General features: G+C 54.1%; 1 protein-coding gene across 1 annotated transcript in view; it reads right to left on the bottom strand.

Annotated features, from left to right (window-relative positions):
- The window catches only part of AVPR2 (arginine vasopressin receptor 2), a 155,195-nt gene extending 139,683 nt beyond the window's left edge, over window positions 1-15,512 (bottom strand). Inside the window, exon 1 of the mRNA XM_069209430.1 lies at window positions 14,477-15,512. The gene's annotated coding sequence lies outside the window, so the exon portion shown is untranslated. The remainder of the gene's footprint in view (window positions 1-14,476) is intronic.
- Between the last annotated feature and the right edge of the window lie 1,169 nt (window positions 15,513-16,681).

Genomic DNA, 16,681 nt, shown 5'->3' with positions numbered 1-16,681 from the left:
GGTCTGGCCTCCGGCAAGGCCCTGCACGCAAACCTCTGTGGCCAACCACCCAGTGGGCTCGGCCTTCGGCTGTGGGGGGTTCGCTGCGTGGTCTGGCCTCCGGCAAGGCCCTGCACGCAAACCTCTGTGGCCAACCACCCAGTGGGCTCGGCCTTCGGCTGTGGGGGGTTCGCTGCGTGGTCTGGCCTCCGGCAAGGCCCTGCACGCAAACCTCTGTGGCCAACCACCCAGTGGGCTCGGCCTTCGGCTGTGGGGGGTTCGCTGCGTGGTCTGGGCTCCGGCAAGGCCCTGCACGCAAACCTCTGTGGCCAACCACCCAGTGGGCTCGGCCTTCGGCTGTGGGGGGTTCGCTGCGTGGTCTGGCCTCCGGCAAGGCCCTGCACGCAAACCTCTGTGGCCAACCACCCAGTGGGCTCGGCCTTCGGCTGTGGGGGGTTCGCTGCGTGGTCTGGCCTCCGGCAAGGCCCTGCACGCAAACCTCTGTGGCCAACCACCCAGTGGGCTCGGCCTTCGGCTGTGGGGGGTTCGCTGCGTGGTCTGGCCTCCGGCAAGGCCCTGCACGCAAGCCTCTGTGGCCAACCACCCAGTGGGCTCGGCCTTCGGCTGTGGGGGGTTCGCTGCGTGGTCTGGCCTCCGGCAAGGCCCTGCACGCAAACCTCTGTGGCCAACCACCCATTGCACACGGCCTTTGGCTGTGCACAGCGGGCAGTTGGCTGCATACCCTGGTCTCCAGCCGTGCCCTGCGGCCAGTCTTCTGTGGGCACCCAACCCCCTGCTGCGCATGGCCTTCTGCCATGAGCAGAGTTGGTTTGTCCCGATGCCCACAACACTGCAACCGCCAACCCGGCCTCCTCCCCACCCCCCCACTACACACAGCGATTGCCTGCACAGTGGTAGTTGGCTGCAGTCCCTAGTCTATGACCAGACCCATCTCATTTTCGTTTTTTGAAAGGTTTTTGGTATTGCAGTTCCAGTAACAGCTTTGTGGTATCGCACTGGGGGCCTCGTTGAGTACTGCCGTACTGGGTGCTGGTACCATAGTTTCGAGGTTGGCCACAGAGTCTGGCCTGTGCCAGGCCCTGCACCCAATTCCCCATAGGTGTCCAAATCCCTAATGATGCCCAACCTCAGCCAGGTCCTTAACGGATTCCCCATTAGGAGTCCAACCTTCTAGATGCCAGTCCAACCTCTTGCAAACGTCCAATCCACTGCAGACACTGAACCACCCCTGGGCTTCGAGCCCACCCTGAACACCCAACCCTGCCCTTTGCCCGCCAACCCTGTGACCAACTCTACACTGGCACCTAGCAGCTCCTGTGCACAGCCCTTGGATGTCCACATTGGGCATTAGCCACACGGCATGGCCTCCAGGCAGCCTCTGCACCCAACTCCCCACAAGCACCTTGCCCGAGCAGACAGCAAGCCTCCAATTCACACAGCCTATGGCCTGCTCAATGGCAGATGGCCACAAGGTTTGGTTTCCACCCATAGTTGTTGACCAACATCCTGCTGGGCACGGCCTTCAGCCATGCATAGTGTGAGACTGCGCACGTGGCTCGTCTGGCCCGGCACCCTCCCCCCCCAGGGGCACCAACCACCCGGCATCTAACACCCTGCTGCACAAGGTGTTCAGCCGTGGGCAATGGGGGTTGGCCACAAGGCTTACACCCAGCTCCCTGAGGATGCCAACTAGCAGCAGGTGGCCAACTGTCTGCTGAACATGGACTTCAGCTCTGCACAGTGGTGGTTGGCCACAGGGCCTGCGCCCAACCCTCTCGAGGTGCACAATACCCACTGTATACAGACTTTGGCAGTACACATTGGGGGGTTGAGTACAGGGTGTCCATCAAGGACCTGCACCCCAGTGGTTGGCCAACTGCCTGATGCATGCAGACCTAGGGTGTGCACCGCGGGGCTGTTGTCCGGCTGTGCTCAACCCCCTGCAACTGCCCAACCCCTCATGGGTGCCCTATTCTGAACTCACTGCAGGTGGCTATCAGCCACTGAATACACCCTACGCCCTGCCGAACGGTGGCTGGCATCAAGGTCGGGTCCATGGCCAGACTCTTCCCATAGTTTTATTTGGAATGTTTTAGTGTTATTGTGTTACCACAAAACCGCTACCCCTCCACTAGAGGGGGTGTCGCACTGGATACAGTGGTGCTAGCTGCTGGTACTTATGTCCTTTACAACTTCTCGCACATGGCCCTGGGGGTCAGGGTATGCCCGCCCTGCCCTCTTATGTGGACATTGTATATGTTTTAAGGACTCAGAGATCAAGTCCCCGAGGTCTGTAATGGCTGCCACAACATAGTGCTATGACCAGCCAATCAGCGTCTGCCCATCCACTTTGAATGGGCCAATCAGAGCATATCTGCACCCAATGGCCCAGATGTGTCTAATTGTCTACCGCAATTAACCCCTTCACGCCCACCACAAATAGCGATTTACACACTAGTTTCTTGAAACCGGCTGAACGGATTTAGACCAAATCTCAAAAACAGGTTTTCTGAAGTTCTAACCCTGAATATGATGAAAGTTGTGAAATCCTTCCGATGGCTACTTACAACTGGGCCATCGGCAGAGGTCTGCTGTTGACGGTGCCAACGGAGGCTCCATCGACCCAATACTTAAGGTTTGCCCGACACAAACTGAGGTAGGCAGGTCTTAGGTTGGCGTGCAAGGTCTTCCTCTGCGTCTGCGACGAAGGACCATGTCGGCCAAACTCTTAATGAGGAACTTTTTGGAAAATCAGAATGAAGAAAGCAACCTTTTTTTCTCTTTAAAGGCATTCATTTAGTCCAGTATGCAATCAATGATTTCATCAGGTAAAAAATCAAAAAGGGAATGTCTAATTACAGAGGAACACATGGAGGCCTTTTTCTGTATGTAATTCGAGTGGAGAGGCAGTAGTACACGGGATTACATCCTCCAAGTATGACTTCGTGTTACCTCTTCGTTCACTTGCAGGTTCCCTACATAGTCCCAGCACTTTTAATTCAGTATTTACACTGTCACTGCTTTTAAGAGGAGTGCTCCGCAGGGGGTCAGGGTCCATGTATCAGTGTGCCATGCTAGGCACCTTGTGTGCTCTACAGCGGGCTAGGGTCCATGTACTAGTGTGCCATGCTAGGCACCTGGTGTGCTCTTCAGCGGGTCAGGGTCCATGTATTAGTGTGCCATGCTAGGCACCCGGTGTGCTCTGCAGTGGGCCAGGGTCCATGTATCAGTGTGCCATCCTAGGCACCTTGTGTGCTCTACAGCGGGCTAGGGTCCATGTACTAGTGTGCCATGCTAGGCACCTGGTGTGCTCTGCAGCGGGCCAGGGTCCATGTACTAGTGTGCCATCCTAGGCACCTTGTGTGCTCTACAGCGGGCTAGGGTCCATGTATCAGTGTGCCATGCTAGGCACCTTGTGTGCTCTACAGCGGGCTCAGGGTCCATGTACTAGTGTGCCATGCTAGGCACCTGGTGTGCTCTGCAGTGGGCCAGGGTCCATGTATCAGTGTGCCATCCTAGGCACCCGGTGTGCTCTGCAGCGGGCTAGGGTCCATGTATCAGTGTGCCATCCTAGGCACCCGGTGTGCTCTGCAGCGGGCTAGGGTCCATGTACTAGTGTGCCATGCTAGGCACCTGGTGTGCTCTCCAGCGGTCTAGGGACCATGTATTAGTGTGCCATGCTAGGCACCTGGTGTGCTCCGCAGCGGGTCAGGGTCCATGTATCAGTGTGCCATCATAGGCACCTGGTGTGCTCTGCAGCGGGTCAGGGTCCATGTACTAGTGTGCCATGCTAGGCACCTGGTGTGCACCGCAGCGGGCTCAGGGTCCATGTATAAGTGTGCCATCCTAGGCACCTGGTGTGCTCTACAGCGGGCTAGGGTCCATGTACTAGTGTGCCATGCTAGGCACCTGGTGTGCACAGCAGCAGGCCAGGGTCCATGTATCAGTGCGCCATCCTAGGCACCTGGTGTGCTCTGCAGCGGGTCAGGGTCCATGTACTAGTGTGCCATGCTAGGCACCTGGTGTGCACCGCAGCAGGCCAGGGTCCATGTACTAGTGTGCCATGCTAGGCACCCTGTGTGCTCTACAGCGGGTCAGGGTCCATGTATTAGTGTGCCATGCTAGGCACCTGGTGTGCACCGCAGCGGGCTAGGGACCATGTATCAGTGTGCCATGCTAGGCACCCTGTGTGCTCTACAGCGGGTCAGGGTCCATGTATTAGTGTGCCATGCTAGGCACCTGGTGTGCACCGCAGCGGGCTAGGGACCATGTATCAGTGTGCCATGCTAGGCACCCGGTGTGCTCTGCAGCGGGCTCAGGGTCCATGTATTAGTGTGCCATGCTAGGCACCTGGTGTGCACCGCAGCGGGCTAAGGGTCCATGTATTAGTGTGCCATGCTAGGCACCTGGTGTGCTCTACAGCGTGCCAGGGTCCATGTATTAGTGTGCCATACTAGACACGTGGTGGGCTCCACAGCGGGCTAGGGTCCATGTATTACTGTGCCATGCTATGCCGTGGCGTGCGCTCCAGCGTGCCATGTTCCATGAATTAGTGTGCGATGCAAGTCACGCGGTGTGCTCCGCAGGGGGTCAGGGCCCATGTATTAGTGGTGTGCTCTGCAGGGGGTCAGGGCCCATGTATTAGTGGTGTGCTCTGCAGGGGGTAGGGTCCCATGTATTAGTGGTATGCTCTGCAGTGGGTAGGGGCCCATGTATTATTGGTGTGCTCTGCAGGGGGACAGGGCCCATGTATTAGTGGTGTGCTCTGCAGGGGGTCAGGGCCCATGTATTAGTGGTGTGCTCTGCAGGGGGACAGGGCCCATGTATTAGTGGTGTGCTCTGCAGGGGCCATGGCCCATGTAATAGTGGTGTGCTCTGCAGGGGGACAGGGCCCATGTATTAGTGGTGTGCTCTGCAGGGGGTCAGGGCCCATGTATTAGTGGTGTGCTCTGCAGGGGGTAGGGTCCCATGTATTAGTGGTGCGCTCCGCAAGGGGTTACGGTCCGTGTATTAGTGGTGTGCTCCGCAGGGGCCCGGGAGCGCGCGCCGTGTGTGGCCTCGTGGCCATCACTAGCCTTCTTCACGGCTGGAGAGCCCTTGTCTGTGGCGACGCCGCCCTTCCTAGAGGCGCGGAGGGGGGAGGCACTATTGAGGACTGAGAACCACAGCTCGACCTGTGACCCCGGTGTAGGGACTCACAATGCCTCTGTGCCACTCCCACCGCCAGGGGAACTGTGCAGCCATCTTACAGCAGAACGCACCAGCGCCTGGAGGACTCGTGGGGCCAGGCATGCTCGGTGACACGGAAGGGACAGGCCCCGGGGGCTCCCTGCTTCCCGGGTCTGGGGGCTCTCTACAGGGGTGGTGCAGCTGGCAGGCCCGGTTCCAAGAATTTATATCTGAATGGCCAAGGGTGCCTTTGGATGGGCCAATGTGTGCCCAATTTTCGACATTTCTGGAGGTAGCCTACAACCTGGGCTCTGGTGCCACTGCACCTGCTGCACCATTGGCAGGTAAAACCCTGTCTCCTCTTCCCCAGCGCACACCTCCCCCGCCACTGCAGCTCGCCTCAAACATGAGCTCAGGTCACCATCGGCTTTTCACAGGGATGCCCAGAGTCTTGTCTCAGACCTGAGAAAAATAGGGAAAATCATCCTCCCCATTAGTACACAAGTAAAACAGCTATTATTAAAACAATTCTCTATAAAATGTATTCTAGAGATTTCTCGGTAACCCCTGACAGATAATTAAACAAAAGTGAAAAAAAATCACATTTGCCGACATGGAGGACGCATTTAACAGGTGCTTTCTCTGTGGCCTCTTTTGCTGTTACTGGGAGGGCCGAAGGTCATGTTTGGGTTGGCCTGGTCATGTTTGGGGGGCCTGGTCATGTTTGGGTGGGCCTGGCCTACCCGCTGGAACCGGGCCTGGTCATGTTTGGGGGGCCTGGTCATGTTGGGGGGCCTGGCCCACCCCCTGGAACCGGACCTGGTCATATTGGGGGGGCCTGGCCCACCCGCTAGAACCGGACCTGGTCATGTTGTGGGAGCCTGGCCCACCCGCTAGACCCGGACCTGGTCATGTTGGGGGGCCTGGCCCACCCCCTGGAACCGGGGCTGAAGGAAGGTCTCACACTGTTCTCTCCATGGCGCCACCTGCAGGGTGTCTGTGCCGGGAGCAAGGCACAGGGCATGCTTCCTGGGGGGCTGAGCCCCACCCCCCATATTATAGCATAAGAGCGCCCCCTCGCAGCCACAAGCCCACAACCTTCAGTGAAGGCCTTCACTGCCAGTACTCGCTGGTAAGGGCTGCCAGCTGACCCGCCCTGCACCGGAAAACACGAAAACTGCCCTCCATCTGTGCCATCCCGCCAAGGCTTCCCTCCTGGGCACCGGAACTGATGTGCGCAATATACTGAGGTCTGCAGGGAAAGGCGCTGACAGTCGCATTATCCTGGCAGATCAGGGTCTCCAATCACTCTGTTTAATTCAACTTGTGTCTTGTCTGTGAACTGGGACTTTCCAAGTCCTGGACTTTTGCAAAGGGACTGAGGTGTAAAATCCGTCAAGGAAAGAGTGCGCACACGTTGGAAGCCTCCGCCCTTGTTCTGGAAACAAGCCCCCCGTCTCCTGGCCATCAGCTGCGGGCAGTGGACATAGGCCTCAATTCACCAAAAGGCCGGCGTAGCGGAAGTGACATCACACAACTTCATCTTTACTTTCACTCACACACATGCTTACACGGCACATGTTTTTTACATAAGCACACTCTCCCCATGAGCTCGCACACAACATACACTTAAAGGCAGTGCTTAATTTGTAAATTAAAAGGTGCCGGTGCCCAAAGCGCTCCTTTTAAACACGCGGCTGTTGCAATTAACTGTGCGAACACGGAATACTGAGGCAGCAAAATCCTGAAGCCATCTCGGGCCTCTTCAATCCACTTACAGCCACTCCCTGCCCCTTCAGCTCACTCTTGTTGCTTTCTCCTTCTCCCTTTATGATGCTTTTTCGTTTTTTTCTTCCTCCGTCTTTCCCATGTGTGTTTTTTGCTCGCAGCAAATGCTTGAGGCAGAAGAATAAGCGCCGGCCCTCAAAAATAAGTGCCGGTGCTGAGCACCGGAAACAACAAGCACAAATTAAGCACTGCTTAAAGGTGGTTTTTACTTTCCTCAGCTGCCAAGGAGGGGTATATTCCAGGTTACTGTACTCCATGGGTTATTACACCAGTAGTGAATAATATATGATTCACTATCAGTGTAATAAAAACAAAACTGATTGAAAACAAGTAGCTGGACCCCAAGCAACGCCCAGAAGGCTGAGATGCCACTGTGTCCCTGGCACTGATTTCGCCATCTCTGACGCCAGGGGTTGCACAGGCACTGCCAGAAATCGCAGCTGCGACCCCCAAATTGATGTCCATATCAGTGGGCCCTGCATGCATCAGTTGGTAGTCACAGACTGCATGGAGAACCCAACTCACCCCAGAGAGACGGCTGATTGTGCCCCCTAGAGTTACAACGCGGACTGACCCCTGGGTGGTGCCTGCGACAGGGAGCCCGCCCCAGCCCTGAGGAAAATGTAACATTGGTGAAGGGAGTAGGGACCGCTTCTCTATCACACACCACAACTCAGTGCCGGAAAGCCCTTCCCCCTTCACTGTGTGTATGTTATGTTGGGCACAGAAATGTTCCTGCCAGGCTCTCAAGAGTGTGTACCCCTCCGTTGTGTTAGGCTGGCAGGAAAGTCTTGGCTTGCCCCTGCAGTTTTTTTTGTATTTTGCCCAATGAACAAGACAATCACACAAGTTCACTGATAGGATCCTACTTAGTGGCATGAGACCTCAGGCCCTGGTTCTCAAGAGGGGCACTAAAACTGCCCCCTTCTTTTGGAGAGTAACTATTGTCCACCCTTAAGGGCAAAACAACCGCAGTCAGAACCAACTTCATCAACGGCATGGCCATGGCAGAAGACTGGCTGCCAACCAACCAACTGCAACCCAACTCTGGCAAGACGGAAGTAATGGTCTTCAGCAACAAGGCCTCCCCGTGGGACTCCAGCTGGTGGCTGCTGGAGCTAGAATCAATAGCCACAGACCACACAAGAAATCTAGGGATCATCGTAGACAAGATTAACATGACGGCTCAAGGAAACGCAGTGTGCACCGCCTGCTTCCACACCCTAGACATGCTGCGAAAAATCTTCAAATGGTTGCCTCAGAACACAGGATGCACCATCACGCAAGCACTCATCACCGCACCTCGGGTAGCTTCACTGGCTCCCCATTGACAAGTGCAGCCAACTCAGGCTTCCCACTCACACATACACACCTACACACTTTGCCAAGCGCCTGGAAACACTCTTGGTCGATTAGTGTGCTATACAAATCAATATAGTATAATATAACTCCAGGGTGAGGGGGGCTGGCTGTGATGGCAGCTGGTTCACCTCAACTGCATCATCTCTAAAGTATGTGCATAGATGGCAGACAGAATGAAGGCTGCAGGAGAGCCTGCTGAGACCAAAATATCCCTTTTAAGAGAGCCTGCTGAGAACATCCCTACATCCCTTTGAAGAGAGCCTGCTGAGAACATCCCTACATCCCTTTGAAGAGGGCCTGCTGAGAACATCCCTACATCCCTTTGAAGAGAGCCTGCTGAGACACAAACATCCCTACATGCCTGTGAAGGCTGGAGGAAAGCCTGTTATGATAAGAACATCTCTACATCCCTATGAAGGTTGGAGCAGAGCCTGCTGAGGCAGAAACACTCCTGTGAGGAGAGCCTGCTGAGGCAGAAATATCCCTACATCCCTGTGAAGGCTGGAGGAGAGCCTGCTGAGACAGAAACATTCCTACATCCCTGTGAGGACAGCCTGCTGAGGCAGAAACATTCCTACATCCCTGTGAGAAAAGCCTGCTGAGAAGCCAGGATACAACCTACTCGGGAGAAGCCACAATAGAACCTACTCAGGCAAAGTCATGATACAACCTACTCAGGAGAAGTCACAATACAACCAGTCGCGCCTCGCGGAAGGGGTAGGGTGGCGCACGCAGGTGAGAATTAACATGACATTTTTTTTTTAACAAACACTTACGTGCACGCTGCTGTGCCGCCCCCCTCCTCCGTCTCCTCTGCTTCGTCGATTTAGGCACAGGCTCCCAGCCGGCCCTGAGGCCTATCTTGATGCTGGTCAGAGCAGCGTCAGGACTGGCCTGGTGCGCCCTGCCAGGGTGCTCCCAGGCAGACTGCGAGCCTGTGCAGGCTCTCTCCAGCCCGGCAACTGTGTTGCAGGGCTGAAGAGGGCCTACTGCCCATGTGTGTTTGGCCGCCACGAGACGTCTGACCAAACACACATGCGCTCTGAGGGGGAAGTGACTGCTCGTCACCCCCATGGCCCTGCCCCTTTACAAGAAAACGATAATAAACACAGTTTAAACTGTGTTTATTATCGTTTTCTTGTAACGGTTTTGCAGCTGCTGCTGCTGGCGGGGGAGGCAACATTCCTCTGCCTAATGGAGGAGCGGCCCCTGGATACACAGGCGTAAAGTTGAGCCACAAATAAAGAATCTGAAGTTCACCATACTCCAGATTCAAGGCAAGCTGCAGAACAATGTGTCAAAGAAGCAGCAATGCAAGGATCTGCATGTTCAAGAGAAGCTGCAATGCAAGGAACTGCAGGTTTAAGAGAAGCAGTAATGCAAGGATCTGCTGGTCCAAGAGAAGCAGCAATGCAGGAATCTGCAGATTCAAGAGAAGCTGCAATGCAAGGATCTGAATATCCAAGAGAAGCTCCAATGCAAGGAACTGCAGGTTTAAGAGAAGCAGCAGTGCAAGGATCTGAATATCCAAGAGAAGCTGCAATGCAAGGAACTGCATTTCCAAGAGAAGCTGCAATGCAAGGAACTGCATATCCAAGAAAAGCTGCAACGCAAGAAACTGCAGGTGTAAGAGAAGCAGCAATGCAAGGATCTGGATGTTCAAGGGCAGCAGCAATAAGTAACTGCATGTTCAAGAGAAGCAGCAATGCAAGGCTCAGCAGGTTCAGGAAATGCATCAATGCAAGAATCTGCAGCTTCAAGAGAAGCTGAAATGCAAGGAACTGCTGATGATTCAAGAGAAGCAGCAATGCAAGAAACTGCAGTTTCAAAAGAATCTACAATGCAAGGAACTGCATATCCAAGAGAAGCTGCAATGCAAGGAACTGCAGATCCAAGAGAAGCAGCAATGCAAGGAACTGAAGATTCAAGAGATGCACTGGTATTGACTATTAAGAGCCGGTGCTGAGTACGGGAAACCACTGGCTCAAATCAAGCACTGGAGTAAGGCAAGGCAGCGCAAGTCGCTGTGTTGCCTTATTCTGCGTCGAAGGCATTGGCGTTGCGGTGGGTGTTCCCATGAGTTTTGACGCATTCCCAGATTTGCAAGAACCTGTACATCTGGGAATGTGCCAAAAGCCTACTCCCCAGGACAGGCCCAACCAGGAGAAATCACTTTATTTCCCCTCATGTTTAACCCTTTCTGTGCATGCTGCATACTGAAGCCCACCTAGATGGAGGAAAACACCCTCATTGATTGATGTTGTGCAGGAAGGGGTCTCTTCCTGCAGAAAAACAATCCATCCTACAAAGTACACACCCTTGCACCTTGGTGCATTGGAAGAGGACAGGAAAGCGCAGTATTTTATAGATACGCTGCATTCCTGCCCTTTTGTTGTGATACAGGCCAGCGCTGCAAGAACCCTTGCGGCACTGTCCTGCACCAAAATATTGCAAATATGTCCCAGAGTGCAGACAAACTGAGGAACAATATTTCCGTTACATTTCGACTGGTTGCATACGTAGGTACCATTGGTGCAACAGGTGTAGTGGTGCCAGGGCCCATGCCATATTACTACAACCATAGTGAAAGGGGCCATTTTCCTTCCTCCGGGGCCCATGCCATCCTTGTTATACCACTGTTCATCCCTGCCTTGCCAGGCACCAATTGGGAACCGTGTTGTGCGGGCGCGCAGCGCTTAGAAGCGTAGGTGTGAAAAAGAGTGCAGGAGGCACTGATGCATGCAGCGGGGTGTCACGTCTTCAGAGGACCAGCGTAATGTTGTTCCTGTAGGTATATTCAGAGGCGTAACACACACCCGTGCAACCCCAGTGGGTCAAGGGCCCCCCAACTCTCTGGGGTGGGGGATGGGGGTGACACAACCATCCAAGAGGGGCCCCATTCATCCCAAGGCCAATGAATATTTATAAAATAGGAGAGACTCCGGCAGCGCACCAATTTTTGTGGCATGGCTCCGCCCCAAATTATCCCTCATTACCTGTCAGAGAGATATCTACAACGGGGGGCTGGGAATGTCTAATATTTACTTCTATTACCTGGCAACACACTTGCTGGTAGTTAACGACTGGCTGGGTGGGGGCTGGACGGACCCAGCGTAAAGACTGGAACTCCAAACAATAGGCTACAACGGGATTTTTAACACGCTATACGGGGGCCCGGTCCCACGGGACACTCCGGAAGTGACTAAGATGATTCTTACAGGGTGGCGAGCGGCTCAGAAGGTGTCGGGCTGGTGGAGCCGTCTCACCCAACAGACTCCTCTCTGGCAGGGAAAGTGGTTGGCGGAAGTCTCCGCATTGGAAGGGTTCCAGAAATGGGACAACATTGGAATATCCACCCTGGGGGACGTCTGGGGAGGGTCACACATGCGATCATTTGAGGAGCTCCAAGGAATCTACTCACTAAACAATACCTAATTCCACAAATATTTACAACTTAGACATGCCCTGCTAGTACACGTGCCACCAGGGGACAGCATTCCAGAGCACCGTCCACTGGAGGCGAAGGTCCTGATGGGAAGCTTGGGTAAAGGGGGAATCTCCCAGTTATACCACTCAATACTCACTAACACCTCTCCATCTCTCGGGGGACTCCGTCTAAAGTGGGAGGGCTGGGTGGGTCCTATAGATGAGGCAGATTGGAGGGAAGCGTTAATGGCCCCCCGATCAATGGCCATCTCCTCCCGATTTCAAATGCTGCAAACCCTCTACCTGCACGCAGCATACCTCACCCCCAAAAGACTCTTTAAAGCAGGCCTTCGGTCTACAGCTAACTGCCCCCGATGTCGCAACCCGGAGGCTGACTTTTTCCATATGGTCTGGGCCTGCCCAGTCATAGAGACGTATTGGAAGGCAATCACAGGTGAGGTCTCAGAGGTCCTACAATCTGAGGTGGAGGTGTCTCCTAAACGGCTTTTGCTGGGGGCTATGGAAGAAACGGGCAGACTAGGGCGAGTCGAACCTTCTTGGGAGTGGCTTGCCTGGTGGCAAAGAGAGACATCATGGCAGATTGGAAAGCCGAAACAGCACCGGCTCTAGCCAAATGGAGGCGAGGGGTAGACTGGTGCACGCAATGCGAAAAACCCACATATGAAGCAAGGGGGTGCCCAGATAAGTACAATAGAGTGTGGGGGAGATGGGAAAACGCGATAGACACTTAACCTGTCTGTGCCCATGAGTGGGAGATACATCAGCCTCAGACTTGACGCTTTCGTGATGAGGGATGCACCTATATATTATCTCTATTCAATGTAACATTGAAAACTACTGACTCAGAACTGGATGAATACATGCACTTAGTGTTTGCGGAGCCCGTGGGGGCCAGTGGGGCGAACGATGTACTTTGGTTTAATGGTGCCAAGCTATTTGCATTTGTGTTTGTATTTCCTTTTCCTGTTTATCTTAAAATCAATAAAAGCTCTTTATTAAAAAAATAAATAAATAGGGGAGACTCGGGGTTCCCTTGTGGCATTCTGTTGTATGGTTATTTTATGTGACGTTACCGGGTATATTCCACTTTGTGAAGATCTCTGCGTGCATGCCTATGTCCAGTTATAAGGACATTCCTGGCAGGTGCGTGTCTTCACAGCACGCACCCCCCAAACCCCCCCCACAGGGCCACCTTACCTGTCTTCTTTCTGTGAATACACTTCCTGGTATCAGGTAGGGTGACCAGATTCTGGCCTGGCCCGTTTTCTTGCATAGCTTTGTGAATGTCTGCCTATATGTATGTGTGTGTTTTTATCTATCTATCTATCTAATCTATCTATCTATATATCTATATATATATACACACACACACACATGCACACATTTACAAGACTCCATATATAAAATTAGCTATGGCTTGACCTCCCACGCCGGCACCCCCAACCCGCCCCCACCCACCTCTTTCTGCTCCCCACTCTGTCTCTCTGCTGGGAGCAGACAGGGGACTGTGTTGCCTGACAGTAACAGATAAATTACTTTAACTGTTTCATTGTTTACTTATGCTTTCCTACATGATCTGACCTTTGTCCCAAAAACCGGGACATTTGTTTAATATTAAGAGAAACGTCGGGACACCGGACAGTCCTCTGCAAACCGGGACTGTCCGGGGAAATCCGGGACGTCTGGTCACCCCAGTTCAGGTTCTTTCTACTCCCCGACCCCGAGCACTCATAACTAGTTGCTATACTTCTTGGCGCTATAAGTACATTATTTGAGATTGACACCACCCAGTACTTGATGGCACTTTCCTCCTGCAGCACACCCCCCTCCACCCCACGCCACACCCGCTACCTGAGTGCTCCCCACCTGCCCTCTCCCTGCAGGTGCCACCCGGTCTGCTGCCAGCCTCCTGGGTCGCACCCTCGCCCCCAAACACCGACCCCTCCCACCGACCTCAGTGGGGCTGTCAGGGCCGGTGCGAGCTATCCACGGGGCGGCTAATCTCTGCGAAGGGGGGACAAGAGGGCTGGGGACTCGGTGAACCCCGAAACCTAATATAGCGCAGCGCCCCACGGCTGCAGCACCGGAACTAGTCCAGGTGCTGAAGGCACGAGTTTAAATAGGAAAATGAAAACCAGAAATCACAGCGCCCCCACAACCCCGCAGGAACGGAGGCACCCCTCTTTTCATGCTCCATGCCCAGAAAAGACCCCACAACCACCCGAGGACTGTCTGCAGCGCCCCTCGCCAGTGTCTCTGTCCGCAAGTGCTGCCCATACCCAGCTGTCTATAGCGCCTCTCGTTATACTCACTGTCCTAAGGTGCTGCCCACTCACATACCATGGCCGTCTGTGGCACCGCTGGTGCCAGCCCCACTGTCCTTAAGTGCAGCTCATGCCAGTCAATGATTGTGGTGACCCTCAAAAAAGCCCGACTGTCCAAAAATGACCCCTCACCCAGGCTATGGCTATCTGTGGCACCTCTCGTGTCAGCTCCACTGCCCTCAAGTGCCCCCCACCCTGTCCGCGACTGCTCGCGATTATGCCAGAGTACGCTGCAGCCCCCCCACCCTAAAGCGCCCAGACACCCTATCTTTCTCTGCACAGTGCCCCGTGTCAGAGGAGCGTGAGCGTCTTAAACTGCCCAGACCTGGAAGTTGGAGTGATAGGGGGCGCATGCAAAATCCGGGGGTGGGGGCGCCGTGGATTACCTGCTTGTGCTCTTGGTCTGGATAGCCGGCAGTGTCCACTCGCCAAGGCTGCAGGCGGGCTTCGCGACACCTAATCGGGGTCCCCGGTCACCCTCGATCCGCGGACACGAGTTCCGCGAAGGTCCGCGAGAATCCCGGTTCGCGGACACGGGAGACCCGCGGACTGATGAGATCCGCAGACAGCTCCGAGCTTCAGCCTCTGGGACAGTCCGGCGTCCAGAGTGCTCACGTGCTAGACCTCCTCTCAGGGGAGGGACAGCTCCGGCGACAGCAGGTGGAGAAACTCAGTCTGCTTTCAAGAGAGACAGTCTACTTACAGGTGTCTCTGGGAAGATCGTAACTAGAGTCCAGCAGTCACACAGGAGCCAGCCCTGCTGACAGGCGTCTGCGGGGAGCGCCTAGCTCGTGAGAGAGACAGTCCAGCAGTCACACAGAGAGACAGCCCTGCTGACAGGTGTCTGCGGGGAGATCATAGCTCATGAGAGAGTCCAGCAGTCACACATCCCCGCTGACAGATGTCTGTGGGAAGATCGTGGCTCATGAGACAGACAGTCCAGTAGTCACACACAGAGACAGTCCTACTTACAAGTGTCTGTGGGAAGATCGTAGATCATGAGAGAGTCCAGCAGTCACACACAGAGACAGTCCTACTTACAAGTGTCTGTGGGAAGATCGTAGATCATGAGACAGAGTCCAGTAGTCATTCACAGAGACAGTCCTACTTACAAGTGTCTGTGGGAAGTTCGTAGATCATGAGAGAGTCCAGCAGTCACACACAGAGACAGTCCTGCTGACAGGTATCTGCGAGGAGATCGTAGATCATGAGAGAGTCCAGCAGTCACACAGAGACAGCCCTGCTGACAGGTATCTGCGAGGAGATCGTAGCTCATGAGACAGTCCAGCAGTCACACAGAGAGTGTCCTGCTCACATGTCTCTGCAGCAAGAGTCTGTCTCAGGGAGAGACATCCCAGAGTCACAGGGAGACCCTCTGAAGAGAGACCTCTAGACGGAGCCAGCTGAGACCGCCTTTAAACGTCTGAAACACCGTCTGGCCAAACGCGGAAAACCGCAGCCTTGATCTCCAGAGGCAGCGCGTGGGGAGCCCCTCTCTGGGAGGGGCCCCGAGTCCAGAGGGACACCCCTGAGCGTCTCTGCTCCTCCCTCGCCCTCCCAGCTCTTTCTCTCACTTTATTAGGTTTTTTAAATGAATGTCTTTTCTTCCTCGTTTTTTATTCTCTTGGTTCTTTCTTTTTATTTTGTTTGCTGTGATATGTTTGTTCTCACAATGTTTATTTATAACTCAGCGTTCCCTTTTCGTCTCCCTCAAATCTGGTGCCGGCCGAGACCTTTTGATTTTATGGAAATTCCACCTCTCTGGGAGAGGATGTGGAGCTGCTGACCTCGGAACGGGCGATCCAGGTTCGAGTCTCGGCGTCGGCCGAGCACCCTGTGATTCTAGGCACATCACTCCATCTCCTCGTGCCAACAAAACTGTGGGGCGATATAAAGTGACTGATGCTCGTGCGAAGGGCCCCAGTACCTTCCAATTCGAGCTATAACAACAAAAGGTAGTTGTTGGACCCGCCTTCCTCGTCTCTTATGGGGTCCTTCAGAGGCCTCGACCCCCACAGAATGGGACAGCGGGTCCGCCCTCTTCAGCCATTGGTCAGCTTCACCAGAGGTGACAGGGATGTGCCCTTTCACAGGGAGCGCAGTCGCACAAAGTAGTTCCCCTCAGTTCCAGGGGCTGCTGCGGGAATCTGCGGATTTTGAAACTCATTCTTTTTTTGCTTTTATGTTTTTTTTTTATTTTTTTTAAAGTTGATGAGTCTGGCAGCTCTCCAGCAATAACGCTTTGTAAAAACATGATAAAACAAAACAAGCATTGGCAAAGCCGAGTGGCTGGCAGCCAACACCAGCCCATTCGGGTTTGTGAAGACTCATGTTTTATTCTCACTCGTTTTCTCTTACTGTCCCATTTTGGTGATGTCTAAAACAAATGCTGTTAGTGTCACTTACAATAAAAGAGCTGAATGTTTGTTGGAAATCACTCACTAATATTGTAAGGTGGAAAGTTTGGCAGAATCATCTACCAGGCGCGGACCCTGAAAACGAAAGACTGTCCGGGCTGTGCACCGAGGCCCCAGTAGTGCTGGTCAAGCTACAGGATGTCACAAACTGCCCCCGACAGTCGCTGGCCACGG

The sequence above is a fragment of the Pleurodeles waltl genome, chromosome 10, assembly GCF_031143425.1.
Source record: "Pleurodeles waltl isolate 20211129_DDA chromosome 10, aPleWal1.hap1.20221129, whole genome shotgun sequence".
Lineage (NCBI taxonomy): Eukaryota > Metazoa > Chordata > Amphibia > Caudata > Salamandridae > Pleurodeles > Pleurodeles waltl.
Note: the sequence above shows the minus strand (reverse complement) of the source record. Positions and strands in the feature narration are given on the sequence as shown.